The following is a 26,593-nucleotide window of genomic DNA, read 5'->3' on the forward strand; positions in this document are numbered from 1 at the left end:
TTTCTTTTTTTTTTGTATTTCATTTTTTTTTTAAATTTTATTTTATTGAGTTATAGTCAGTTTACAATGTTGTGTCAATTTCCAGGGTAGAGCACATTTTTTCAGTTACACATGAACACACATATTCATTGTCACATTTTTTATCACTGTGAGCTACCACAAGATCTTGTGTATATTTCCCTGGGCTATACAGTATAATATTGTTTATCTATTCTATATATACCTGTCAGTATCTACAAATTTCAAACTCTCAGTCTGTCCTCTCTGACCCCTCCCCCCCCCCCCCCGGCAACCATAAGTTTGTATTCTATGCCTATGAGTCTGTTTCTGTTTTGTACTTAATATTTCTTTATATTACATTTTATTTGTTGAAATGACTGGTATGGGTTCTGTGTCATGGTGAGATGCTGAATGATACAGCTCTAACCTTGGTGTGTCCCCTGTGTTGCCTGCTCATTTAGTAGACTCCCTCATAAAGCTAAACTGTGTCGACCCTTGACGATCCCAAACCTTGGACCTTGCTCATGTGGAAGAGCTGAATATTTTACTGATGGAGTCAGAATTGCAGGAAGAGTTGGGGTGAAAAACGCACTCCATCCTTGACATTTGCCTGGTGTGAGCTAGTTCCTCGTCAGTGGGCTATCCTTGTACAGGCAGGCTTTCATTCTCTTCTTTCGCCTGGAGGGCAAGCGGGACCGAGTTAGCTGGGGGCTCTGGAGGGCATGTGCCCTTTCAGAGTGATAAATTAGTTAGCTATTAAACTAAATGTTTCCTGACTTTCAAAATGAGAACATCTCGATGGTCCTTCAACATATTTATTTGCCTTGCTGTGAAGGTAGTCAAGGTCTGCTGGATTTGTGATGTGCTAAATGAATGTTTAGCTGAGGTGCTCAGGTGGTTTTATTGGTAAGGTTAGCTACAAAAATGAAGGCGTGAGGTTACTGGAGGACAATATAACATCCATTAAATTAAATACCTATTAAATTTTCTGAATGGTGGAAGAAGATTTCTTAAAAGCCAGGAAGGGATGAAGCCTTCCAAAAAGTGTAGCAACCTGACACTTAGATTAAGCAAGTTTTCTTCCTGTTGAGATTTCTTTTGACACTATTTCAGGATGTGTTTTGCAGCAATTGAAAACAGCTTGTAGATGTTGATGAAAATAAAGCAAAGATGAGGGAAAGGGAAATAACTAGGCTGTTTCAGATACTAGGAGCTGATGTCATCAGTTCTTGTCTTAGTTTTTCTACTTGCTTTAGATTTGCAAAAGGGGTACATACATCAGTCCTGCTTTGCATTTTCCCTGCTATACAGACTTTCAAAAGCAATGTCTTACAAGGTTAATTAAGGAATAAATCAGTCAAAATGCGTCATCAAAAGAGGCCTAAAAACACTACTTTGGTTTTGAAGAAAATGTGTATTTTACGACGCTAAATGATTATAAGCCATATTCAACAGCAAAGCCATATTAACTCTTCAAAGAACAGGGTCAAATTGTAATCATCTTGGACTGTGGGCAAAGCAGTGAAGTGCTAGTGTAAATATAGACCTCAGCTTAAATTACAAATTTTATTTTTATTTTTTATTTTTCGAGTTATAAATTTCAAATCATTGAGATACAAGCAATTCACTTTTGGCCTTGAAATTTTATATTTTTGAAATAGAAGAAAATCTTCTACATCATTAGTCAATCGCAAGGGAGCATTCTCTGTTAATATAACTTATATATATGTTGGTTCCTCTGACTTACTTTCCACTAATAAGATTGAGAGTTGCAAAGAAATGGTGAATCAATTATAAAAATACTGTTATTCAAGGGGGGCATGGCTCAGAAAACAGAATCTATGGGGCATTATTTGACAGAAATAAGAAAGTTATCTGCAGGTAGACCTCCTCTGTAGGCTGGACTTAACAACCCAAAGTCAAAGTCTTCTGTCCTGGATCATTTCATATAGCACATTACTGATAACTCTGTGTAGGTAATTTAAATAGGAATTTCTGGTGCTGGTGAGTCAGTTCAAGATGAGCATTTTAAACCTGGGTCTCTTGATAGATGTGTTGTAGAGTGTGCCAGCGGAGGCACAGTGAAGACCCATGTCTCTGGCAGAGTTTCTCTGTCCTCCAAGTACCTCTTGTCCATCTGTTGTTTAAAATATACTGAGAAGAAAAAAGTACTCTGAAATTCAGACGTATATACACACAGCTGATGGGTATGTAGGATTAGTTATAGAGTTGACAGAAAGTAAGTTACTAAGAGACTGGTTAGAAAAAACTCACTGTAGGAGGAGGAAGGAATCTGGCCTGGGGTGCTGGACTCGGCAGCAGGGCTCAAGTTCACAGTTGTTTGTATATAACATGACAGCTAACATTGAAACCTTTACTTACCCAGATGTCTTGCCAGTGAGTATGTGATTTTGGAAAGAAAAGTATGGCATGTATGGATTTAAAGAACTGTCTGTACAAGTCCTATATCACTTTAGGGCCCCAGTAACTTGTTGGGTTATCTCATTATCCTCCCCCCAATTTTTGCATAAACAGATGTATTCTCCTTAATTTCATAGTCTGCATACACAAGAGGAAGTATCAGCAATTTCCTAGATGGTCTCATTTTAAGGTAGTGCTGGTAGCTTGGCCATGGAAGCAGAGCTCTGGCTTAAGGAGAACTGAAGGGGCAAGGGGATGCGCTGTAAGCTTAGAAGTCCAATTAACAATCAGTAGGAAATAGACTCATTATAGACACTCCTATGAGATTCCGCTTGGTGATTTCCACAGATACTTGGAAGAGGGAGACGCCACAAAGAATTGGGCTTCCTAATTGAGTATGGGGGCTCAGAGCACTAAATTTAGGTCTCTGATAATTTATTTTTCTAAATCTACAAATTTAATTTTCTACCAAAAAGGCTACTTTTTCCCCCCCTCAGTCCAAAGATTCAGGCACAGCTATGAGTCTGACTTCATTTATAACTAAAGCTGGTGAGATTTAGAGGGTCTTGGTTAAAATGCTGAATAGCAAACCAATGTAAAAGTCCAGAAAGTCTTAGTAAAATAATGAGAATATCTTAGCCACATAGAATATTTCAGCCACATAGAATCATCGGATATGAAAAGCCTAATATAAAAATGAAATCGTGTCCCAGTTTAAAAAAGAAAAATCTATGCTCAAGCCAGTGAGAGAAGGAGAGGTTATTTAATCAGTAATGTAGAAAAGCAGGTCACCAACCAGAAGACAATTAAAACAAAGCCATTTTCAAAGTATATACAAAAATACCAGGTGGAATAAAGATGAAGATGTTAGAAAAAATTGTGCAAAATAAATTCCAGAAACCTGCAAGTATAAGTATGTAAAAGAAAACATTGGAATCAGGCTAAAAATCAGATGTTGTGAAAGTAAAGACAACCAAGTAAAACTTTTATATACAAATGAAAAAAAATTGACAAATTACATTCTGAACATTAAGGAATAAGATACCTAGAAAAAGTTATTTTTAATGCTGATAGGTGAAGGGTTGTTATTTAATATACAGAAAGCTCTTACACAGTGACAAAAGAAGCAGCAAAGAATATGAAAAAAAAAGTGCAAAGAAGTCCAAATGGCCCGCAAAACTATGAAGAATCTCAAGTTCTCTAATCGTTAAATACAGGTTAAAGTCACAGGGAGCTATCATATATCCATCAAACAGATCAAAATTTCAAATATAACTGTTATAGTGGGAATGAGGAGAACAGGCATCCTTTTGCATTGCTGTTGGAAATACGAAGTGTTGCCATGTTTTTGGAAGGCAGTTTGGCAATATATAGTTGACTCTTGAATGACACAGGTTTGAAATGTGTGGGTTGCAGATTTTTTTCCGTACTGCGCAGTATGCTTTTGTTGAATGCATGGACGTGGAGAAGCAGTGTATGTGGAGGGCTGACTGTAAGTTACATGGATATTTTCAACCACACGGAGAGTTGGCATCTTTAACACCATCAGTAGTTCAAGGGTCAACTGTATATTTAAAAAAATAACAAAGTTGTATATTAGAATTCAAAGGTGCATAGATCATTCGAACCAGCAATTCCACAACTGCAAATCTAGCACATAAAAATAAATAGACCAAATTTTAAGGACATATGCAAAAAAATGTTATTCCAGCATTGAATGGGAAATAAAAAGTGAGTGCCATCCAGAGGAGAAAGGCAGAATGCATATTGAATAGCTGTATGGGAGAATATTAAAAAAAAAAATACACTTGAACTGTACCGGTCCTTCCATGATTTGGAGTCTACATAGGATGATAAAAGTATGGAGAAAAATATGGAAAGATTAGATTTTTAACAGGGTGCCCCTTGGAGTGAGCAAGCATGTGGGGGTAAGACAGGTAGCTATGATAAAAGTTGAACACATGAGATAGTTTCTTTTGTATAAGAGAGTGGATATTAATATTCATGTAAGTGCATGTGCATATATATTCTTACAAACATGTATGACAGAATGATCACCAGTACTTAAGGCAGCAGGGATCACTCTGATTGATTGATGGGAGACCACACAACTTTTGAGTTCTTTATATTTGTATGTACTTTTTGAATTATTTACAGTGAGCATGTGTTATTGGTATAAACAACAGTATTTTCACTGCGTGAAAAAAAATTGTCCAGTTTTGTGAACCATGTTTACCATATTTTTTTCTTACGTACTAATTTATTTATTTAAGTTAATAAACTATTTTTTAGAACAGTTTCAGGTTCACAACAGAATTGAGTAGAAAATACAGAGTTCACCCATAGCCCTCCCCATCCACACATGTATACTCCACTACCCTCAACATCCCTCACCAGTGTGGCATATTTGGTACAATCAATGAACCAACATGGACACATTAATCTCAACCAAAGTCCATAGTTTACACTAGGGTTCACTCTTGATGTTGTACATTCTGTGAGCTTTGACAAATGCATAATGACATGTAGCCACCACTATAGTATCATACAGAATAATTTCATTGCCCTAAAAATCCCTTGTGCTCAGTCTGTTCATCCCTCCCTCCCTCTCTCTCCCCAAACCCCTGGAAACCACGGTCTTCTTATTGTTTCTGTAGCTTTGCCTTTTCCAGAATGTCATTTGGTTGGAATCGCACAGTTTGTAACCTTTTCAGACTGGCTTCTTTCATTTAGTAATAGGTCTTTTAAGTTTCTTCCATGTCTTTCATGGCTTGATAGCTCATCTCTTCTTTTTTTCTTACTGCACATATATTTTTAAATTTACATATATGTACTGTTCATTGTTTCTAAGAATGTTTAGAGCTTTAGTTTTTTAAACTTAACACAGTTATCAAAGGAATAAAGCCAACCACAAAGTAAGAATTAATTAAAAAAGATACATACACCCTGCTATTAACAGCATGATCACAGAAAGTCAACATAGAGTACTCATGGGAGAAGTGGCTTTTTATTTTTTCCTTTCACTGCTTATACTGCATTTTTCAATGATGATGATTTGATCTTTAAAGGTTCTCATGCATGCTCACTGGAGATGTAAAATGATAGTTTAAAGTAGAAGTGTGAGAAAAATGCTTATTTTAAGTTGGTGTTATGTTATTTGTGAAAGTAATTGAAATTTCAGCTTTGTACATGATACTGTGGAAATCAAAAATTACAGGCTTTAAGTTCTTTCCCTGACGTTAGTCATGGAAATATAGATTACAAGTTTATTTAATAGAAAACCTTGTAAAGTTTAAAACACCAAGTTTGCCATAACCTTTGTTAGTAAAAATAAAAAGATAAGGAAAGAAAGATTGAGAGATATTTATATTCTAGTGACCACAGAAATACGATGCTCAAAGAGCTGGTATCATAAAGGTCTTGTATGACTAAACCACGTATATTAGTCAGGGTTTTCCAGAGAAACAGAATCAATAAGAAAATACATATGTGTGTAGGCATTCATGGTAAGGAACTGGCTCACACAGTTGTGATAGGTAAGTCCCAAGATCTGTAGTCAGCAAGCTGGGTATCCTGCAGTGATGATGGTGTAAGTTCCAATCTGAGTTTAAAAAGCAGAAGAATGATGTCCCAGTTTGGATACAGGCAGAGCAAATGAATTTTCTCTTAGCCTTTTTTTTTTTTCTTCTTCAAATTGTGTTCAAGCCTCCAACAGACTGGGTAAGAAACCATCCACACTGGAGAGTGCAGTCTGCGTTACTCAGTCTGCTGGTCCAAATGTTAATTTTATCCATGGATATCCTCACAGACATAACAGAATAATTTTTAACCAAGTATCTGGGCACCCCGTGGCCTAGACAAGTTGACACATTAGATTGTTCATCAACCAGGCTTACTCTGGGCTTTGGCTTTGGACTGTCTTCATTTAAATCTTGATCTCACTAATGTACTGTGTGATCTTACATGAATTGCTTGGTCTCTTTATTCCTCAGTTTCCTCATCTGTAAATTGTGAGGATTAAATGTGATAGTTCACATAGTCCTTAGAGAACTGACTGACTTTTTCCAGGCATATAATATATTCTAGATGTTATTGTTATTATCTTTATCATTACTATGATTGTTATCATTGTCATTTACAAGGTCCTTATCCTATGTTTACTGATAGTCGTGTAGAAAAAACAATGCTTGGAAGTGTTATAGTTGAATCACTAAACTTATAAATTGTGCTTTTTAATAAGAAACTGTGTTTCTGTATTTTGTCAAATAGAATTTGCTTACTTCTTTTGTAAATGACGTCATTATTTTTGTGTTGATTTATCCCACCATCATACATACTGTAGAAAGTTTTGTTCATTAGAAAAACTGAGATTCCCTGGGTTTAGCCTTTTTGCAGAATGGCAAAATGTAATTAAATAAAGCACACCTCCAAATTACTCAAATCCTAATATGACAGAAAGCATGATTTCCTTAAAATATTAAATCATGGGGGGAGTATAGGACAACAGATGGAGTCAGGGGAAATTCAATTACTTGGCTGAATTATTATCACTATAATAAAATGCTAAAATATTGTTCACTTAATATCATGTTCAATGTTGAGATTATAAATGTACCCTTGATTTCAATTACATTATCAGTAATAAATGGAGACTGGAATCAGATAATGTGGGTTCAAATCCTGATTTCTTATAACTGCCAACTGGTAACATTAGGCAAATTGTTAACTTCTCTTTCCTTATCTGTAAAATGAGAATAATACTTTCATTATAAGATTTAAATGAAATAATCCATGTGATTACTTTGAACACTGGCTGTAACATAGTAAGATACTCAACTGTCTTATCTCTATTACTAATATCAGTGTTACTGTTGTTATTCCTGTGGTCCCATTTTCTTTCAGATGAGTGTATCTGTCTCCTAAATATAGCTACATCAAGGCCCTACTTCAAATTTAGCGTATCTTAAAGTAAACACATTCCTTCCTCTCCTAACCTTTTCCTCATATCACAAAAAATGATCCACTCTGACTTGTTGCCAGTCCAGAGGCTTGGACATCATCCTATAACCTCTCTTACAATCACCATCTAGTTGCCAATCAAGGAGACACTTACTGCCTTATAGTCTCCTTAAATCTTTTGCTGATTATTTCCCAAAGCCATTGCCTTGATCCCACCTAAAGGTCTACTATTCAGGTCTGACTCGAGTCTGAACCCCTGTGAACCCTTCACAGTATATCCAAGGTATTGTCACACTAAATCTGAAATGTCTAGATACAGAGTTCAGGATTAAATTCAAACTCTGAATTGACACCTAGTCTTTTATATTATGTCTCTTCTCTTGCCATTGCCTGTAGGGTAGCCATAGGGAGGCCCCGAAGATCTTGGAACACACAGTGTTATTTCTCTTTCCTCCCTGTCTAACTGCCATTTACTTTTCTTTAAAGCTCAGTTCAAGCATTGATCCCTCTAGGAAGCCTTTTTAAATCTCCTGTATGATTTTCAATTTCTCTTCCCTGTGTGTCTATAGTGTCTTGTGAAAACTTTTATCAGAAAACTTGCGGTACAGATTGTAGCAGCCAGTTTGAGGACAGGGACTGTGACTTCTGTGATCTTGTTTCTGAAATGTAAGTGCTAAAAAATCTTGCCTAGTATGAAGAGAAATCAAAACAGTTGTGACCTTGGGGGTTTTCCCTGAAAGGGGTAGAGTCAATATCCTGGGTTCCCTTCCCAGCTTCTACCTTGCAAGGGCTGGTCATGCACCATTGATAGGAATGGGTAGAATAGACAGTTTGCCTTAATTTGACCTTGAGCACTACCTAGGAATGTGGGAACTCATGAAGCTTAAGAAGGAACTGTAATTTCAAAGCATTTTTGTATTCATAAAGGTGGATATGCAGGGTAGACCGCTCTCTTGCATATAAAATCAATTTGTGCCTTTTTGTTTAAGAAGTATAACTTCTATAGAAGGGAGATAGATGGCTCTATTAACACAGCTTGGAAATAACATTTATAGTGTTTCCCTAGAAGGACCTCTTTAGGCTGGATTTCAGTAATGTGCGTATTATGAGAAGGAGGTGGGTTCTCTTTTGGGAGTTTCACTCCACTCAAAATGTTACAATTATTGTGCTCCCTGAAAAACTGAAGGATAAATCTAAACCTAGGTTGGCATCCAAACTGTTTGTCATTATTACTAATGGATTTGGAAATGTATATAATCAGACTTGACATCTACAATTAACTTTTGGATGCCCACTTTTTTTTTTAATATTACTTACTTTTTTAAAGATAGTTTACCTGCTAAAGGATTGATTTCTTAACATGGAAAACAGAAAGTAACCACAAGATATTCTTAACTCAAATAATTACAGATCTTTTCACTAAATGATCCTGTCTTTTGCACAGGAATCCTAGAATAGGATCTCAAAGGAACACTTTACTCCATGGAAAAGGGAAGGTGTGATGATTAAGGCATAAAACAACCCAGTGCTCTTTTCTCAGTTGTTCCTTGGGTTACTCATCTCTCTGGCTATTTATCAGAGCCCTTAGGAAATTAATAGTCTCTTTTTCTGAAGGTGATTTTCCCTACCATCCCCTACCCCGCATGTTACTGAATGTGAAATCTGCCCTAGGATTAAATTAAAACTCGGTTTCCCTCCAGGCACAGAGAACAAAGTGTATTGGTAAATTCTGCCTGCTATTATTTCATAAAAACAGAATAATATTCATATCACTTGAGTTTCCTGTAAATTTAGGTCTTATTTGTTAAGTACAGAATATATTCATGCTAATATTTGTGGCAGTGCTGTTGGACAATGCTTTTTATCATTTCAGTGTCTAGTCGAAGTCTGAAAATAAAATTGTACTCAGGATTCAAAAGAAGCTCTTTCCAAGCAGAAAGTAAGAGTGTAAGGGGATATTCGGTAGGAAAACCAAAATAAAACTAAAGAAAGCAACCACCCCCCCACACACAAAGTTAGGTTGGAGCTTCAAGAGTGAACTACAATTTATGGTAAAAGTCTTCAGTAAAAGAGAATGTGGGGGGCGGTGCAGGGCGGGGCAGGGCGGGGCAAATATCTGCAGAACGATTCTTAGAAGGAACCACCCTAAGGGACAAAGTCCAAGTACATCAAGCACTTGAGCTCTTGCTTCCCAAAGAGGAAGCTGAGTAAATGCTTTGCCACTCCAACTATTTGGCCCAAATATTTTATGGAGGTTAGTAGTAGTCATTAAAATAAGGTACTTTGATTTTTTTTTTCATTAAAATGTTCTTTTTTCTTTCTGAACAAGTATGATTTTAAAAATAAATTTGCATTTGTTTTGGTAAGTTTTGGTTTTTTATACAAATTCAGTCAACATTTCAGCAACCTAACAGTAACTTTTCTTTACCTTTCTTAAGCAGATACTCTTTATCCAGTTGTTCCTACTTAAGGTTTTGTGTGGTAGAGAATGATGCTTATGTTCACACGGTCACTGCTGGTATCGCCTTCGGATTGGAGGTCACGCCATTGATGTGACACTCCGGGCCTCTCCACACTCCCCCCCTGTAATTCACTCTGTCCTGAAGAGTGCCTTATCCCACAGGCAAAATTGGGTAAAATAAACTGGGCATGCAAAGCTCCGTTCTCTCTTCTTTGTCTTAGGAGCAACTTCTTTGCAGGAAGCAGATTTTCTACTCCGGTGGTGATGGGCACTGCTGGCATCACTGATGAGAAGCCGGCATGTCAGTGATGAGGGACGGAGTATAAATCTTCCCTTCAGGGGCTAACACGTGTGACGTCGCGTCCTCTGTCAGTAAGAATCTGCTTTCCCGCCTCAATTTGTTTGGAACCTGTGTTCTAAATAAAGCCCTCCTAAGGCATTGCGGACCTGTGGGGCTGCGCAGTGGGGTGGATATGGCCACCGAGGGGGACGTGGAGCTGGAGCTGGAGACGGAGCCCAGCGGCCAGGCAGGACAGTGGCGTGGCGGACGTGGAGCGAGTCACCGACTCTGCGGAGGAGGAGATCCAGGGTTCCAGCCTGGAGACGACCATGACCGTGATTCTAGATAGATGGTCCCGGGGGCAGAAAGCCAACCAGGAGTGGGAGAAGGACCTGGCAAAGGTCACCATCAAGAAGGAAGATCTGCAGCTGATAATGACGGAGATGGAGATCTCGCGAGAAGCAGCAGAACTGGAGCTTGAGGGAACACATGGACAGCGTGGTAGAGGCGCTGATTGCCCCACCCCAGTTGTGCTTTCTCAGACCTATCCACTGGATTAATTTATTTCAATAAAGATTTGTCTTTTTTTTTTTTTTTTTCTTAAATGGTTTCTTAGCATGGAAAATAGAAAGTTACCACAAGATATTCTCAAATAATTGTGGGTCTTTTCACGAAACCCTATGTGGGGAAGAAGGATGCTCTTTACTGGATCGTCTAATTGATACTAACATTTGGTGATTGGGCCAGAAGTATGGAGAAATAATACAGGAGTGGAATTTCTTGAGCAAAATATGCACATATAGACTTCCAAGTTTTGAGGCTTTGAGATTCAGTGTGGGGACAGGGCATTTTGACGTTGGTGGTTTGCAGAAGCTTCTAATTACTTGGAGAGAAAATGTCCATTGACTTTCATCTTCTGTGGCCTGCACAAAGGGTGTAATTCTGCTGCAATGACAGCTTGTCCTGTGTTGGTAACTGTAGCTTCTGGTGGCTTGGTATGTGGCTGATGGGCTAGTTTTGTATTGTTAGACAGCATTTCACGTAGGCAGTGAAGAAGCTGCGTGAATGACCTCATCAGGGGAAAATGGGAGGCACAGAGGCCTTAGTAAGAGGATAGCTGATGCAAGGATTGAACTGGGGTTTAAGCGGACAACCTTGGGGTGAGCACTGCTAAGACTTACTACACTGCTGTAGTTTTTCCAGGGCAATGATTTGATTGTTGGAAAGGTGCTTTATATATAGGCCTTTGAAGCATTGATGAACTGAATAAAACAATTCTTTTAAAAAGCAAAGTACTCAGTTGGGAGTCTGATACAAGTTATTAGAAAGATTATCGGTTAAAATTGTTACTGTTGGACTTACAGGCAGCACTTGCTCCACTGTCCTAAACTCCATTAGGAGCCAGGGAGGTATCTGTGTGGCAGCTGAATTGGGTCTGCACTTGGACTCATGTGGTTTGTACATATGTGTGTTTTTTCTCCTACCATTGGGTCACAAGTTGGCCTTAGTCTAATTGTGTATGTGGGGAAAATGTTTCCTAGGAGACAAAATTCTTAGACCTAACCCATCGCATAGCGAGAAGTGGTGGAAACTACTGCTAGGCTCAGAACTATAGGGAGAGCTCACCAGAGAGTGTGAATCATAGTGTAGAGCTGACATTCACATGACTATTCAAAGGCAGGAAACACAGGGCTCAGAGGAGAAGAGGGGACAGAGTTTAGGCAGAATTTGTAAATGCATAGTGCCAAAATCAAGTTCTTCCTGGGAAACTTAACTCAATTGAGTTTACAAATCCTAGATTATGGGATCGAAAACAAAGAATATTTTCTCTTTCTCACAGACACACCAAGTTTCTGTCATAGTTCTTGGCAACATAAAGAATTCTGGAATGCCATTTGCAGCAACATGGATGCTCCTGGAGAATGTCATTCTAAGTGAAGTAAGCCAGAAAGAGAAAGAAAAATACCATATGAGATCGCTCATATGTGGAATCTAAAAAACAAAAACAAAAACAAACAAACAAAAACAAAGCGTAAATACAGGACAGAAATAGACTCACAGACAGAGAATACAGACTTGTGGTTGCCAGGGGGGTGGAGGGTGGGAAGGGATAGACTGGGATTCAAAATTGTAGAATAGATAAACAAGATTACACTGTATAGCACAGGGAAATATACACAAAATGTTATGGTAACTTAGAAAAAAATGTGACAATGAGTGTGTATATATCCATGAATGACTGAAAAATTGTACTAAACACTGGAATTTGACACAACATTGTAAAATGATTATAAATCAATAAAAAATGTTAAAAAAAAAAAAGAATTCTGGAAACTTAATTTTGGCTTCTCTGTTCCTGATCTTAGGGGAAAGGCAGTCTTTCACCATAAGAATTACACTATCTTATGTATAGATTTCGAAGAATGCCCTTTATGGGGTTGATGAAATTCCTTCTTTTGAAGTTTCCAGAGATTTCTTTTTTATCATGATAAATGTTGAATTTTGCCAGAGACTTTTTTCTGCTCTGTTTATGTGATTTTTCTTTAGTTTGTTGACATGGTGAATTACATCGATTGACATTTGAATGTTGAACCAGCCTTGAATTCTTAGGATAAACTACACTTAAGTTTATGCATTATTCTTTTCATATATTGATAATTTCAATTTGCTAGTATTTTAATGAGTTTTTAAATGTGTTTTTCATGAAAAATTTAAATCTATAGTTTTTCTTTCTTTTTTTTTTTGTAACATCTATCTGCTTTTGGCATTAGAATAGAATGAGTTAGAAAGTAGACATTCTTCAATTTTCTGGGAAAGTTTTGTAGAATTTCCTTAAATGTTTAGTAGAGTTCATAGGACATCTTGTTCTGCCATATTCTACAAATTCAGTTTTAAAAATATAGGGCTAGCTGTTTAGGTTATCTCTTCCTTTGTGTGTGTGAGCTTTGGAAGTTTCTGTCTTTCGTGGAATTTGTTATTTCATTAAACTTATCAAATTTACTGGCAAAAAGCTTTCAAGATATTCATAGTATTCTTTTAATATTTGTAATGTCTTTAGTGATATCATATCTGTCTCATTCCTAATACTGGTAATTTGTATACTTTTTTTCTGATTAGTATGATAAGTTTATCAATTATATGAACTAGCTTTTGATTTCATTGACACTTTTCCTTTAATTTTTCTGTTTTAAATTCAGTTGATTTCTATTCTTTATTATTTCCTTCCTTCTGTGTATATTGGCTTCAATTTGCTGTCTACTTTATAGTTTATTAAGGAGGAAACTTAAATAATTCATTTGAAACTTATATAAGATTCCTTTTTATCCTTTATAATATTGGTGTTTTCAAAAGTCCACCTTGTCTGATATTAATATAGCTACTCCAGGGTACTTGTTTTGTGTTTTTGCATTTCTATCTTTTAACTCTTTTCTTATTTGCATGTTTTTCATTCTTTTAATTTATCTATATGTTTATGTTTAAAGTAGATTTCTTTTCTTCTTATTTTTGGTTTTTAGCAGTTTGAAAGTGATTTATCTAGGTGTGTTCTTTTTGATATCTGTCCTGTTCTTTGGTTTTTGAAATTTTTGGATCTGTGATTTGGTGTCTGCCATTAATTTTGAAAATCTTTTGGTGATCATTTATTCAGATATTTATTTTGCTTCACCCTTATGTTTGGGATTCCAGCTATGTGCATGTTGGCCCATTTGATTTATCCCATGGCTTTTGAATGCTTGGTTTGTTGGTTGGTTTCTTTTTCTCCATTATTTTTTATTTTGGATACTTTCACTTGATCTGTCTTCATATTTTTTTCCTTAGTTGGTTGAGTCTACTGATAAGCTTATCAAAAGCATTATTTGTGTTACTGTTTTTTTTTTTTATTTCTGACATTTTTGTTTAATTCTTTCTTATAATTTGATCTTACATTTTATTTTACCCTTTCCATTTAAGCTTTTAATCTAAAAATAATAATAGTTTAAATTTCTCTTTATGAGTCTGGTTCTATTGACTGCTTTGTTGAGAGTGTGTTGATTTTTCTTTCCTTGTATGCCTTTTGTTTTTATTGTCTTGAAAGCCAGTTGCTTTGTGTAGAGCTCAAGTAGAGCCTGAGGTAAATGCTCTTTATTCCCAGAAATGGGTGCACCATTCTTTTTGCTTGCCTTTAGTATGGGAGTTGAGTCAGTCTAGTCAGATACGGAACTGGGTTTAGCTTTAATTGCTGCTATGGATACCCTTAGATTACCACAATCTTCAAATTCCTCCAGTGGAAATTCCTTTTTGTTTTTGGTAGGGCTCTTTGCCTGTAGGTTTTTCTATGTGTCTACTCTATACTCAGTTTTAGATCATTCCTTTGTGCTATGCTTTGGAGTTCTGTAAGTATTTGCCTTGTTATAAGCAATAGCTTCCTATTATTTGGTTCTTCTTAGTACATTGATGTGGGTGGGTTAAGCTTTCTATTGTTTTGATTGTGCCTCAGTCTTAGGTAGGCAGTATTTCCCTGGATCTTGAAGGAGGGTCTTTCTAGTGATCAGTCCTTACCCAGGACAGTTATTTTTGTGTTCACCTCCCCCAACAGCAATTAGTCTTATTAAAGTTCTTTGCTACCCTCCAAGTTGTTGCAGTTTTTTGATCTGTAGGAAGGTAGTGGAAGGATCTGAGTGGAGTTTTTTAGACCTCTCCCACATTGACTAATGTTCATTTCCCCCAGACCCCTACACCATATGCGTAGACTCTTAGTACTCTCATCAGTCTTTCTCGTGATTATCTGGGAGATCCAGAAAGATATTCCTGCAAGTGGTGTGTATTTTCCTGGTGCCTGTGGCCCTCAGGGATTCTATATCCTCTTACAACTCAATGCTCAACTTTTAATAGTTCATTAAAAACTGTAGTTGAATTCTTCTTACTGGTGCTTGGAGTTATCAGCTTAAGTAAAGTGTTATTCCCATCCCATTTTTCCAAGGAGGCACCTGTCTGTCCTTAGATTTCTGGTTTGTTAGTTACCTAACCAATAATTTTTTAGTTGTTAGGTCTTGGATGGGTTCAAGAAAATTGTGAATTTTCAGGCTGTCTGGGAGGTTCTTGTTATTGTTGCTGTTGTTGTTTTAAGTGTGGAAACAATGCTCTTTGCAACTTTCTACATCCTGAGTAAAATCTGGAATTGCTATTTTTTCTTGTTGTAAGATTTTGAAATATATTACAAAAGGAGATTGTTTATTCATGAACTCATCCATCTATCCGTCTATTCACATATTTTCAGAGTGCCTATTGTTTAGAAGCCCGTGGAAGACACAGAGTTCAATCAAACAAATAGACACTTCCTTGAACATTTTGAAACCAGCCATTCATTATTGTAGAGTGACTTCAGGTTAGTTCTGACCAGAAAGAGCAACGATTATCTTAAAAGTCTGAGTAATTGCTAGACCTGTTTTAGAGGAAAGTAGTTTTTATGTACCTTCAAGTATGATTGAGAAATACGTTAGAAGCTGTTCTATTAAAAATACCTTTTAATTGCAAATTATAACTCAATGTAAGGTTTATCTTTTATAACTGGTAACATAATTTTAAAAGGTTATCATTAGATTGAAAATACAAAGAAGTTTTCATAGACCTTGTTGACCTTTAGTAATCTTGCATCACCACCATGAGAAATAGTAGACTAGGTTAATTTCAGGAACTTCTTTCTAGCTTTGTAATTGTCTGACTATATAGTAACAGAATGAGTGGGTGAAGAGTTAAGAATGAGTATGTTTTGAATATCAAATGTCTTTCTAATAATAAAAGAATTACTTTTATTCCCTTGGAGAGTGGCGTTTTTAGTCTGGCTAAGTTAATGATGTTTGAATAAGAATTTATTAAGACTGTAGTGCCTATCAAGTGTTGGCAAGAGGTCTAGAAACAGACTGGAAAGGAAGGAAATAGTGGTTCTATCAAGTTGTTATTAACTCCATTAGCAAAATAGCAGTGTCATCAGTGGTACTGGGACAATTGGAGGTCAAGAAAATGGTATCAATAGCATTGCAAAAGCACAATCACATAGTAGTGATCTCAGGAGCATTGTAAATAGCACACTTCAATGACAGTCTTATCTGAGAATACTGTTAATCATGCTTTTGAATGACAGGAGTCTCTATGGTATTGTATGTAAGTGGTAGAGTTGAAGGACAGGCTCTTTAAGGAGAGTCTTAACAGAAATAGAAGAGCATGAAACGCTTTGGAACTCAGGTTCAATTTGATGATTCAACTTTGTTTACACAGATTCCCGAGTAGAAGTCTTAAGAGAATTGGTTCAAGCCTTTTAGGATTCACCTAAAAAATACAATGGACATTTTAACCACTGTGAAAGATCACAAAACTGATAGTCATTTATCCTTGTTACTGTAAGTTCTCTGAAACACGTGAGCATCTTATAAAAGTGCTGCATATAATCTACATCCTTTGCAGTGAGGCGGTCAAGATTATTCTCATACTAGCACTGCTCATATGTTGCTGTAGAATTAGATAGAGAGGGTGTGAATATCTTTAGGGAATATTATGAAGCAATGTTAAATTTGTTGAAAAGTTTTATCCAAGTAGAAAAGAAATGTTCTAGTAAGAAGGGAGGCTCTTTTTTTAAGTCAATTTCTCTTTAAAGAATCTGTTGTTAAGAAATTCAACTTTCTGTTGCATAAAACTTTCAAGCAATGAGGACTGATGGAGTGTTAGGGAAGAACTAAAAATTCCCTCAGACAGAAACTCATAGAAAAAAGACATAGTGAGGTGGGAACTGGAAATGCCTAAAAACATTATAAGGAATGTTAGACTTCAGGAATAGAGTGGAATATTAGGAGTGAAAGGGTATTAGATATGGTGGAATAATGTATAGAATCCATCAGAGTACATATGTACATTTGTGAGATTAAAAGTTGCATTGATTCAGAAAAAATATTCTATAATGTGGATACTGTCTATCAACAAACAACAAAACTAGATTATTTCATTGTCCAAACATAATACAACTTCAATTCACTTTTGTGATTTGATTGTCCAAGTGCTCAATTACACTATTTGGAATGAAGGAGGCATTTAGAACAAAGGGGGAGGAGGGGAAAATTCTTTTTTTTCTTGTTAAAATGCTGAGGAAAGGGTGTACTATTTGTCTTCAGTGCTTTGTGAACCAAGAATGTGACATGTCTTGCCATGTATGACAGTGCAAATGACTAAGAACTGTCTTTCTCTAAATGAGAAAAACTGGAACCAGGATAACAATAAGCCCATTTAAAATAATGGTAAACTATAACGTCTGTTGAGCAGTAAGCACATGGTTTTGCTCAGTTCTTATAGTTTGTTCCTCAGGCATGTGAACATCTACAGGCAGGGATGCCAATCTCTTTATAATCTGTCAAAAGTAGTAGAAAAGCAGACTTTGTTTATAGTGGGCTCAGATCTAAGGGTATAGTGCAATCCATCGTGCTCTAAAACCCTTCCCTTTACATATTGTACTATTAGGTAAGTACTCAACTTTCAATTCTTGGAAATAACATAAGTGGATATAAATTTCAAATATAAAACATGAATAAAATAAACTTTTCAGCAACCACAAGAATTAGGTCCCTATAATATGTGTTGAATTTAGCGAAGTTTAAGTCAGTCCTGTTGGAAATAACAGAAAGAAATAACTAGAAGTTAGTCATTGAAACTAGCACTGAACAGACACTAGAGACAGGATTTATCAGAAGGCCTTGAGAAAGCAAAGAGGAATATGAGGGAAATTAAATTACTGTTTCAGAACCACATTCATGTTGCATCCAGTAGCAGAAATGGAGCTGGATACATATTGGATTGGTGGAACAGGAACCTGCAGAGGATAGAATTATCCCCTCTTTTATAAAACCAAAAAGGTTTGAGCATTTAGGCAGAACACAAATGCCTATGAATTATGCTTGTTACTTACAGCAAAGTGGTAGAATTGCATAAGCAGATGGGTTCCTGAATTTGGGGGCAGAGGGATATATTGATCTTGGTAAATTTGTCATAAGAAATTATGCTAAAAAGTGAGTGTACATTCCACCTAATTATTCATTTAAAATATGTAACAAGGCCCTTCTATGATCAGTGGTTAGTGAGTTTCTTTATTCAGTTTGCCTCAGTGAGTATAGAAGCATTTATGAGCATCTGTAAGATTGCTCCAGTCCTTACATCCCTAATCTCCATTCTCCTTAAGGCCTTGCATTCATTAACTTAATTTTATAGAACCTAAATTGAGTATTTTAATAAACTGTTTTTGCTTTTCACTGATTAATCATATGCATGATGCATATTTTAATAAATATTTTAACTTTTTAGTAATTATTCATCTGTATCGTATGTGTCACTTTCCATTTCTTATGACATGTTATTTTAGGTGCTGACTTAAAAATTGTATGAAACATTTATACTGGTTATAATAACTACCATTTATTTGAGGCTTACTATATACAGGCACTTTACATACATTATTTCTAATTCTCCTAATAACGTTGCAAGATAATGTTTTTCTTAGTTTAGAGGCAGTTTCTAGTTTGCAAGGGAAATGTGTGGAAAGTCTGGGCCTCAATGATCCAAAGTTTCACTATATTGTTTGTGCTGTACTGTTAGGTATGGAACAAAAACTATTGAGTTTGAATAGAGAAGCAAACCCATTGTGCCTGTCATAGAAATACGGGATTTATTATGGGAGTTTGGCCTTCCACACAGTAGGAGCAGGTCAGGCACTCCACATAAGACTGTCACTTCTTATCTGCTGTTGGATCTCAAGTCAACAGTTGGGAACAGAAGATGCATGTGAAGCGGGGTTGAGCAAGAATCAGCTGGAACTCTTAGGATGAGCCGGGCTGTGTGATGATAAACTGGAACCTGCATGTGCCTCTGACCACCTCCAAGCCTGCAGCTTCACTGATGCCGGTGATCTGTGGGAGAAGCTGGCCTACTTGGTTCAGAAATTGCATGTGCCCGTGGACTGGGACCGGGAGAAACCGAAGGAGGAGATCTAAAGGGAGCTGGAGATTCTGCTGGTGCAGCTGGGACCCCAAGACAACAAAGCGAGGAGATAGGTCAGTGATGACTTTGTGAACTGCAACAAAGCAAGACTTTGCACTAGACCTTTGAGCAAGAACATGGCTGCTCTCCTTCGCTTCTGTCTTTCTTTGTGCAGATGTCATCTGTGGCCAGTCATGACCCAGAGCCACATAGAGATGGGAAATCTGGGAAACAAACTCCAGCCTAGCTAAGTTGATACAGTAAAAAGCCACCTCATTTAGTTGTAGATGTAACTGATTTTCTAGCAAGAAAATGACGTGTAAATATGTTAAAGAAATGATACTTTGAATTTTCACACATTCATTTTTCTCTACTTACCACATATATGATAGTTATTATTTCTCAGTCTACTAGGCAAACAGGTGTGTACAGTAATAATTTTCAGGAGAGGAAGAGAAAGACGCAGTTTTATTTGCTATTTATAATATCTTTATTAAACGTTTTGCATAAGGGAAGCCAAAATGATGGAATCTGTTGACTAAGGTTTCGAAGCACTGAAAATTCTATTTGAAACATTTTGTAACTCAAACTAGAGGTATCTATGATTCTAATGAGTTCTGCATGAATGGAGAAAATGATAATGAATATCATTAGAGAAGAGAGATTGAGCAGTTGTTTTTGTTCTACTCTGTGGTTGCCATCTCCAAATAAAAGCAGGGAGTTTCTGTAGGAGTCAAAGTGCCCTAATAAAAAACATTTTAGAAATGACACTTGAGTACAAAGAAATGAATCTGATAAGTTCTAAAGAAAGGAGTCTAATGTGTTATACACAGGCACATTACCTTGTGTAGATAAGGGAGTTAAGACTAAGAGTATAAGTACAAAATTTCCATATGCCAAATGTTGCTAGGAAATGGAAGAAGTTAGCTAGGGCATATACATAGCATTTATATGTATCAAATCCAGAGATGGTAACAACCCCTGTGTGCCTTTTGCATGACAGCACTATATTATAAATACACCCTATTACAAGGATACCCTGAGGAGCCTTGGGGCATCACAGCTCTTCTAGAGAAAAAGTTAACTGATTCAAAAAAAAAATTATGAAAGTCATACTTACTGAAGGAACTGTAGAAAACACAGATAAGCAAGGAAAAAAAATTCCATTAGCAGTAAGTTCGTTCTCAAGGTGAGAGGAAGTAAGATCTCCTCCTGGAGGGAGGAGTATCAAAGTATTTGAGAACATGTGTTAAAATCATCACAGTAATCAGTACAGTTCTTAGGTACTTTGCAGCTGTGCAGCTATTTTCCCTTTAAGCCTTCATTTAGTATTTGTAGCAATCCTTGGTGGATCATGCTCACACCAGTTATTATTGTGATATTCTAGTGGTGACCTTCTATTTTCTTCATTCATTCTGTGTTCATTAATTAGAAGTCTTCTTTAAGGAATAATTGTCCTTTCTCCTCTATTCACTCACTTATTCAGTCATTTATATCAGTATGGAATTACGTATTTTTTTCTTTGAGTTATAATCCAGTACTGTCATTATTTTCCTGCTCAAATTGTTCTAGCTTTGGCATTGGGTGCTCTTTTGGGTTGAGTCCTGTGTCCTTTTGAAATAACTCTGTCCTTTAAAATTTTATATTCAGCACATTTTTTATTTTTAGGCACCATAGAATGCTCCAGGCTCATCTTTAAAAAAATTTTAATAGTGTTTATAAGACCTTTTAAATTAGCCTTTTTATTAAACATTTTAATTTACTTTTTATTGATATTTAATATTATGTTGGTTTCAGGTGTACAACATAATTTGATATTTACAATTATAAAATGACTGTAAGTCTAGTTAACATTTGTCCCCATACATAGTTAAAAAACTTTGGAAATTATCTGCAAGAAACTGATTTCCAAGTAAGGTTACATTTATAGGTTCTAAGTAGACATGAATTTTGGGAGGGGGAGCTATTCAACCCAGTGAGAAACAAATTAACCTATTAGTGTATAGTGTTGGCATACAATTCTTTTTGTTATTAACCTTAACAAATTTATCAAGTTACTGTTTTAGAAAGTTACTGGTGTAAGTTCCTTTCTTCCCTATCCCCTTTAGTATGATTATATCTCACAGGTATAATACAGTTAGATTCATTTGTCATGGTTTGCATAGCATCTAGCGTTTCCCTGACACATTGTTTGATGATTTTTTTATGTCATCATAGTAAAAGTCATCCTTTGTGGTGTACAGTTTTGTGAAAAATGCTGTCATATATTCCACCACAGAACCATTTAGAACAATCCCATAGTCCCCGGATTTCCTTTTCTACTCCTTTGTACCCAATGCCTCCTGCCCCCCAACTTTCTGATAACCACTGATCTTATTCTCTTTTATTATAATTTGGTCTTTTCCCAGCTGTGATATAGGTGGAATCATAAAATATGCAGTTTTGGGGGGCATACTTTCCTTTTTATTAGAAATTTAAGATTTAGCCATCTCATTCCATAAGTCATACAGTTTGTCCATTTTCATTGTAGTGCAATATTCCATTATATGGATGTACTAGTTTGTCCATTTTTCTATTCAAGGGACATCGGGGTTACTTCAAGTTTTGGGCAATTATGAGTAGAACCGCTATAAACATTAATGTATTGATTTTTATATAAGTGTTTTCAGTTTATTTTGGTGAATACCTAGGAGTGGGATTGCTGGTCATCTCGTTTATACACTTCCTCAGTCTAGCTGTCTTTCATTCCTGGGAATTTTCTCCAGGTGTTCATAGCACTGATCAAAAATAACATGACTTTTGTGTAGTAATGGCCAGAAATATGGCATGTCTGCAATCTCTTTTTTCAGAATGATAGAGCTTGGAAAGAATAATCTTTCCAACCAAAATCCACCTTAATCACAACTACTACAAAACTGTTACTCCCTCATCGACCTTAATAGTAAATAGGGAGTTGGAGATGGGCATTATAAAAAAAAAAATTGGTGTGAGAATTTCTTACTAGTAATATTTTCTTTTCTGTTTTATTTTATAAGAAAATATATACATGTACATATTGTGTTGAATTACAGTTTAAAGCTTAAAACCTTATTAATGGAAAATAAATATTATTTATTAATAATCTATTTGTTATAAGTAAATATTTTTTTAAACTTCTTTCTTTTAGCTATTTATTTTGACATAACTTCAGACTAAATAGAGGAGTTGCAAAAATGGAATAATTTCCATAAACATTTTATCCAGATTTTCCAAATCTTACCATTTTACCACATTTTGCTTTATCCCTCCCTCTGACACATGCATTTTTTTCCCCTAAACTGAGAGTAGCTTTCAGACATGATGTTCTTTTTTTAATTATTATTAACAAAGAGGTTAAAAAGAGTATTTTGCCATCCGGTGCCAAAATCCAACGTATGATAATTAATATTATAAAATATAAATCCTAGGGATGGTTGTTTACATTACAAGAAAGGATTACAACTATTTTAAACCAATAGTTCAACTGGTTCTTAAAATTCTTCTTGAAGGTACCTCTAACATGATGAAATTTTAAATGTAAACTTTTTTTGCACATACACATTATATTGCATGTAAATACATATATACAGTATACTGCACATTTTTTTTAGTTTTCATATATACTAATTATTGTTTCTAAGAACAGATTAGATCTTTAGCTTTTTAAACTTACATAGTTATCAAAGAAATAAAGCCAACCACAAAATAAGAATCAACAGAATGCGGTAATCCAATCATAAAGGACAGTCAAATGTGCTTACACATATTCAGGAAATCAAAATAATAATTAGTTTATTTGTGTTCTTATTGTTATTTTTTAGATTCTTCATAGAAATGATACTGTGTGGCATTTTTCTCTCTTTCTGGCCAACATCACTTAGAATGACAATCTTCAGGTCCATTCATATTGCTGCAAATGGCATTATTTTATTTTATTTTTTTTATGGCTGAGTAGTGTTCCATTGCATATATGTACCATATCTTTATCCAGTCATCTGTTGATGGACATTTGGGTTGTTTCCATGTCTTGGTTATCGTAAATAGTGCTGCTGTAAACATTGGTGTGCATATGTGTTTTTGAATTTTATTTTTCTCTGGATATATGCCTAGGAGTGGAATATTGAACCTCAATATAAGTAATTTATTTTGACAATTTATTAGACTACATTCTAGACCTTATTAACTTATTTGTTATTAAGAAAACTCCTACGTAGAGTACTGCTGTGGAGAGTCTCAAATCCACGTTGATCTGGTTGACTTCAAACATGCACTTAGTGTGAGAAACCAGGATTTGATGCCAGATCTCTAAGTCTCTCTTTTTCTTCTTTCCCTCTGATCCCTTTCCTCCTTTCCCCTCCCCCTCTTTTCTTTCATCTCCCTCCTCCCCTCCTATCTCCTCCCTTCCTCCCTCCTTTCTTATTTCTATCCCATATATAGAACTACATTCCAGAAACTATTCTAAGCTTTCTACAGTCTTAACTCATTTAATCCATATAATGACCTTGTTGAGTAGGTAATATTACTTTCATTTTATAGATTAGGGATCTCAGCCAAGGGATGGTTAAATTACTTTTCTTTGATCGTGAATTTACTTCATTTACTCATCTTATTTCATTTTAAGCATGTCTTATTGCTCATTGACTTGTGTGATGACAGAAATGCTGTTTTATTCCTCTCTGTACTCCTGATAGTTCTAGCACAGTACCTTTTGAAAGTCAGAGCTCAATAAATGTCTAATGATTTGAGATAACTAGTGAGGAAGGTTAGTAAGTGGGGATAACCTTTCTCTCTTGAGGCATCACTGCTGTAGTATTTCAGCAAATTTTACCTTCTGAATAAGATAGCCTATTAAATTGTCAGTATGAATTAATAAACATCTAAAATGTTCATATGAAGGACACGGCAGTTAAAAAAAGAAACTATAGAATCTTTGAAAGTTTGAATCAAGAAATCTTGGAGATTTGGTCCAATCTCATTCCATAGACCAAAGATCAGGCTTCAGAGATGTGGAGTGATGTATGCAGTCACTCCTGAGTCCCAGGGCAGTGGAGTTTTGGTGACCAAACTGCCTCTTTCTGAGCATTTGCTGGAAGCTTTGACTGTGGCCACTGTTTATTTTTGATCTGCAGTTGAAGGTTACAGATGTGTGTGTGACAGCACCAGATTGAACACCTCAAGCATGGCTGTTTTTCTCACTTTGAACTCTGTTTTTAGGCCCTCACCATGCTAGTGTAATTGTTCTCAAAACAGGAGCTTTTCTTTATAGATGATAATTATTTCCAAGTAGACTGAATTTACAGACAAGAAGATGTCAGCTATTTATCCATGTGACAGCATTTTATCTCTCCCCAGAGAAGATGACCAGTTTAATGGGTAACCTCTCTCACTATGACTCCTCTCTTGGTGCCCTTCTTCTTTTTTGATTCTAACTCCCACCTTTTACCTTGAAACTTCCACTTAAAGAATTACTATTCTTCCCTACCTCCAACTATGTTCCTTGACTGATATTCCCCTTTTTAAAGGCTTTAGCCCAATTCCAACAAATAACTATTAATAAAGAGGTACTACAGGACAGTTCTCCTTTAATATGTAGGAGCCCACCAGAAAGAATTTTCCTTCCTACCCTAAAATGTAAGCTAATTATTGTCCAAAAAGTCATCTCCCACGATTTTGGCTATTCTTATTCATACAAACAACTGAGTTTGATGATTTTTGTCCTATACATTTGTAGGTCAAAATTTATGGTAAGGTCTGTACCCCTCAGGTTTTTCTGGTGTGGTAACCTTCTTACCACATAATTATATCATGTAATCCTATTGAGAGGCTAGTTTTTAACTGTACCCCAGATGTAAATATTAAATGTAGATATTTACATTAAATTTTTTTAAATGTGATTTTAAAGACCTTTGTTGTCTGAATGAGTTATGCTTTAGAATCCATGTCTCTAATTGTCTTCATCTGGGATTATAAAAGAATCTAGCTGGGAAATTTCTCTGAGAAGGGCTACTCTGCACATCAATTCATTTTATTCTGAAACTTACTGGCATGATCTTTCATTGAACCTGCTAGAAACTCTGTCAGTTATTGGAATAACATATGAAAATATATGATGATTAAATATTCAAAGGCAAAAAAAGAAAAACTCACTTAAAAGAACTATCGAATGAATAATTGAAATAAACTCAGGACCTGACCACAACATTGCAAATTACTGTCTAAAAGTCCCTATGGATGCTTAATTCTTTAAAAACAAAGCTGTTTTGATCAAAACCAGATGTTTCTATTTTTAAATTCTTGGCACACTTCCTCAGTAAAAGATTTTCATCTTCAAAAAGGAAAAGACAGACATTGCCTTCAGCCTACAGTGCTTGAGCCCCAGGGAAGTAAGACTGGTTTGATAAAGGCAGGCGTGCTTGTTGCTGACGTTTCGCTTTGGACAATTGGTGTGAAAGAACTAGGGTGTGAAGAAAGCTTGGCCTTTGGATTGTCAGTTGTTTGAGCTGTGGGTACGTAGCTGTGTTTGTAGCATGAAGCAAAGACAAACTGCACGAGGCTTTTGTGGGTATTATAAATAAAATGATTCAGTACCTTACAGAACTCAGTGACTCACCTTTAAGCCTTGTAATGATTGATAAAAATAGAGGTGGAAATAAAGCTTGCCAACTTTAGAAGGGTGACATTAATTAGGTTGATTAGTACATGACAGCGCTTTAAGAATTATTAAGGAATTCTTGGTAAATCAGTACGTAGAAACATTACAGATTACAGTAAACCAATTTAATTTTCTCTGTTGCTCAGATTTCTAGTGAGGAAATTTAATGATGTGGATGGATTTCTGACTGAGCTAATACTATCACTTACAGTGATTCCCCTGACTTGCAATATTTGTAAGCACCTTATAAAAAGAAAATAATAGGCTCTCTTGGATTTTCTATTATAAAAAGCTATTTTTAAGTATTTAAGATTGAAAAGTTTATAAGATAATACAAATAATACTTCTAGGAGTAATCTCTGTGAAAAATTGGCACACTCAAGGATTCGCTTCATCAACTGTTATGCATCAAAGTTTTTTTTACCATAAACTCGACATAGAATGTTTTTCAGCTAAAGTGCAACTTGAGTAAATAAAAATTCAATTTCAAAATGGTTTTATTATCAGTTATTTATATTTTATACCTTAAAGCTTGTTCTATGATTTTTTTTCTTCTTGGATTCACAGTTCCCAAAAATGAAAGAGGCTTCCACTTGCAGGGTACAGAAACCACGCTAATTTAAGCAAAGGGGATTTAGTACAAGAAATTAGATGCTTACGCAATCATTGGGATGGCTGGAGAGGCAGCCTCAGGCTGAACCTTCAGAAAGAATTCTGACATCAATGAATCAGAGCTGACCCTCCAGGGAAACCTCAGTTTCTCTGACCAGGAAGCTCCTGTCTAAACTGCTGAATCCAGAATCTCAGAGCC

The 26,593-nt window shown here is 35.8% G+C and overlaps 1 long non-coding RNA gene and 1 pseudogene across 2 annotated transcripts in view; both read left to right on the forward strand.

The window, feature by feature from the left end:
• LOC135321218 (uncharacterized) overlaps nt 1-26,593 on the forward strand; it is a 491,507-nt gene that overhangs the window by 3,058 nt on the left and 461,856 nt on the right. The gene's annotated exons all lie outside the window — the stretch shown is intronic.
• Nucleotides 10,288-10,694, forward strand: LOC105099295 (huntingtin-interacting protein K-like; annotated as a pseudogene).

Source organism: Camelus dromedarius, chromosome 4 (assembly GCF_036321535.1).
Source record: "Camelus dromedarius isolate mCamDro1 chromosome 4, mCamDro1.pat, whole genome shotgun sequence".
In the NCBI taxonomy this organism is placed as follows: domain Eukaryota; kingdom Metazoa; phylum Chordata; class Mammalia; order Artiodactyla; family Camelidae; genus Camelus; species Camelus dromedarius.